Source organism: Amblyomma mixtum, chromosome 5, assembly GCF_055824585.1.
Source record: "Amblyomma mixtum isolate Tamu chromosome 5, ASM5582458v1, whole genome shotgun sequence".
Classification (NCBI taxonomy): domain Eukaryota; kingdom Metazoa; phylum Arthropoda; class Arachnida; order Ixodida; family Ixodidae; genus Amblyomma; species Amblyomma mixtum.
The window spans coordinates 26,726,593-26,730,916 of NC_143016.1; positions in this window are offsets into that span (position 1 = coordinate 26,726,593).

The following is a 4,324-nucleotide window of genomic DNA, read 5'->3' on the forward strand; positions in this document are numbered from 1 at the left end:
GAGTCATCACAACCTACCCACCGGTTTGTGAGCAAACTGCGCACCGTGGCAGGTGCTATTTAAATTAATCATTGGTCGCCCGGGAATAGCAACCTGGGTCGCACGAGGCCCACCGCTGGGAGCACCTGCCATCGCAGGGCAGTGGCGCATCGCTTAATCGCTGCACCACTGCGCCAGGAGGGGTATGAAAACTCCCAGGTATCAGGGGAATTAACCCGTTACGCTATCGCGTCATACCCTGAAGGCGATGCTTAACTGTGCCCTCAGATTTTTTATTCTGAATTTTGTTCTGCGTCAGGGAACAAAGTTAAATTCCGGTTCAGCCCTTGAATAAAAAACGAGCAGTTCAATTCGAAAGGTTTCTTGTTGATACGTTTATTTGAAGTTACTGATGGCAGCAAAATCTGGAGTGCCCATAGTGGTCGCGAACATCGTGATCAACAACTATAAAAGGCCGCAAAAATATTTTCACCTCCTTGAAAGAAAACAAGGAAATGCATAGAACATTACGATGCCTTTTCGGACGTAAAGCTCGCAATGCACTGCCTACAGGTTATCTAGAAGGCATGTTTCCATAGCCTATTGTGCGACACAGTCCTTTTTTAATGCGTTTCATTTTTTCCTGGTTCCACTGACCCTAATCTGTCGCTCTGGGCAGTTTCCACTGTAGTCATGGACTTATCGCGGCGCAGCACCAGCTTTCGTCGCCCCATATCACTACACGCACGGCGCCGATTGTTATGAAGCTAGGTTATAGCGTGCATTGAGTCTAAGCATTTCTTGTGCTCTAAAGGACATTCATCATTAGATTTATGGTTTATTGGGGTTTAACGTCCCAAAGCGACTCAGGCTATGAGAGACGCCGTAGTGAAGGTCTCCGGAAATTTCGACCACCTGGGGTTCTTTAACGTGCCCTGACATCGCACAGTACACGGGCCTCTAGAATTTCGCCTCCACCGAACTTCGACCTCCGCGGCCGGGATCAAACCCGCGTCTTTCGGGTCAATCACTGAGCAACCGCGGCTGTGTCCTTCATTATTAGGAGCTTCGCATAGCGAAACAACAGATACAGATTAGGATGCTCTTGATGAAACGTAAATGAGCGAGTTTGGAAAGACAAAAGGGAAGAGCCTTTCTTCGACTGTAACGGAGTCGCTGTTGGAATGCCATGCTATTTCGTGCATCATATTTCTTCTGGCCTCGGTGAGCACTTGTGCTCGGCTGAAAACGCCTTTCATGCGTTTGTATACCAGCGTTTTTAACGGCCGTGCCCTGAACATATAAGAATAAGCGTATTCTCTATATCTATCGAAGGAGACCTAATATCAGGAGTGAAGTCCAAAAAGCTTTCTTTACCTAAGAGTTGTTTTCGGTCGGCGGCCTCCTTTCTATTTGCTTACTGTGCTTATGTCATTCGTGATTGGCCAGGACTTGTGCACAAAAAAATTTTGTCGCAGAGAAAATATCTGCATAAATTATTTTCTTTTCGGCTTCATACAAGCGTTCCTTTTACCTCTTGCAACCTCTCTCGCGCTCATTCTAGCGTTTTGGAGTTCACAATAGGGCGAGGTCTTTCTGTTATTGGCGTGGTCCTGATTATAACCATTTATACTAACCACCCAATTACTATAAGCGGCGTACGCGAACGCCTGGAATCTTCGCGCGTAAAATCTGCAAGGCCTGCAAAGGTGATCGGTATGAGTTTCATGGTTCTTTATCACCGCGTTTTGGTGTATTTGGCTGTTGCATTTTGTGCCCTTTGAGTACAGCTATATTCTAAGCCATAAAGCAGTTGCATCGCCTTCAACCAAATTACGTGGAGCGTCCAAACTGGGCAAAGTATAAGGTTGCCAGTGATGTCAATAAAATAAAACAAAACTTATGAATTACGCAACCGCGGTAGCACTAATTGGCCAGCTCGCTTAAGCTAATCTTACGAAAGACGTAGATTGATAACTTTTCTTCAGGAGGTGAATACGGCAGTGCGTAACGCTGCGCAAGCGCCGACGTGGAGCATTCTTGGCCAATTTTTTTGCAACACCACTGTTGCGCAATAGTATTGTGGTGCCCCCACTTTTCGGGTTGAAGAGCAGGAATCACGCAAACAAAATAGGGATGACTCCCTTCACCCGAACGTCTTGAGGCAGCGTTCGGAAGCCGCTTCGGTGATCTGGTGCTTGGAGATGAGCACAGTTGTTGCAGCGTAGATGACGATGGTTCACGCGACAAGGCTAGCTATCTTCAACGGCTGGCAGGACTCGGAACCATCTCTATACTCGGCGGTTAGCTGTCCCTGGAAGCGATGCGGGCCCAGCCTCCTCCAGCGGTGTCCCGCTCCTCTGCTCCCCCGTCTTTGTGCGTCCTTCCTCGTCCACTCGGCTCCTTTCTCCTAGTCTTGCTCTACGACTCGTCGGCCTCCCATCAGCGGGCCTCGCTGCAGCCTTTCCTACGCGTCGTTCGCCGACCCCTCTTCTACCCCGCTTTCGGGACAAAGGGGTACGGGTTCGGGGAAAAGCAGAGAGGCCAGTGACTCCCGGCAGCACGTGCAACGCAAAACCCGCCGCTCTGGCCGTAAGCAACTGCCACACCATCATCCAACATGCAGAGTTTTTTATTGCGAAAGCAATACTACTTGCACTTTCACGCCTTTGCCGTGCCGCGGCGGTGACCACCATCGTGCCGCGACGGTGACCACTATTGCCCTTCATTTGACCTTGATTGCATTAGATTGGATTGGATTGGATAAGATTGGATTAGATTAGATTGGATTTGACTGGATTGGACTGGACTGGATTGGATTAGATTACATTTCATTACATGAGATTACATTGCATTGGATTGGATTGGGTAGGAGCGGATTGGATTGGAGTGGATTGAATTGGATTGGAATGGAATGGAATGGATTGGATGGGATTGGTTTGGATTGGATTGGATTGTATAACAGACGCATCATCACAAGTCTAACCACAAGCACCACCACCAGCTACACTACCAGCTGTACCATGGCGTAGGTACGGATATTGCTTTCGCAATTACCGGGCTTAACCAAGCTATGCCACAGCGAATTTTTTCTTACCGAGCTAGCTAACGTCTGTCATAAGAATCGTAAAACGGCTCTCAGGATTAAGAGCTTCCGCTGGCATCTAGCATCCTTTAGGAGAATTTTCCCGTTTTCACGAAATTTTTAAATTGAGAGTTGGTTCGTAACTGAGGGAAATTTTCCGCCTTGAGATTTTCCAAACTGGCTCGATAAACTACTGCCGTTAATGTACGATATCGGTGACGCTGCGGACATTTATGTTGTCTGCCGAGCATTAGTAAATAAAAAAAGTATGTTATGTCTCGCGCCATCTCTCGCGCTCTCCTATATATCGAGTCTTTAGGCTTGTCTTTGTGCTGGATGCAAATACAGCGCTGCCTTCGGGGCAGCGTTTCGAACGGCACCGCTGCTTCGGCGATACGCGATAAAATGCGCCGGTCACCTCAAATTCATGTTAACGTCTCAGAGCTTTCGTTGGACACATTCCGTCTCCAATTTTTTCTCTGTAGTTCTCAAAGCTCGGCCGGCCTATACATGATTTTAGTTTCGATACCTGGGCGCCGCCATGTTTGTTTTACTCGAGCGCCGCCTACCGCCGACGCCATCTTGGACTGATAATTTGCAGCCGGTGGGCTGCAGACGAAGCAGCGTTCGATCTCTGAAAGTGTCATTCGCCCGTTTTATTCCTGCCAAGCCTAGAAATTTTGGGTGGGCGTTCGCCTCGTGTCCATCCTCGTGTGTGCTATGCCATTAGCTCCTGCAATAACCAACTGGGAGTTTAGAAGAACTTCTTGTTGGGCAAGTTGGTGCATTGCTGGGAGCAAGCGACCATTCCTCGACGCAGCGAACGATCATCATCGGTGAGTGCCATGCTCGCAGTTCACGCGTGCTTTTTTGTCGCCGGTTGCCTGTAGGGCGAATGCGGCACGGTGTTGCATGTTAGAAAAAACGAAAGCAAAATGTGTTGAAACACAAGGTCGCGGACAGCAGTGAATATCTAGTTTTTCGTGGAGCGCAGTTTTTTATGAACGCTTTCGCTGCCTGCTTGGACATGGCGAGTGTGACAGTTTAGATGCTGAGCTTGCTATAGAGTACCCCGTTTACAAACTGAACATATTGGAAACAACGAGTACATGACCGAAACGAATTCACTTCTGATGATTAGAATGTTTGTTTGCGGAGACACGCGCGATGAAATTGAAATTCGGCCCGTCCTGCCGCTTGCGTAGTGCAGTTCGTACTAAGAGCAATACAAGCCAGTTGACTGAAAGCAATTCGCAGTCT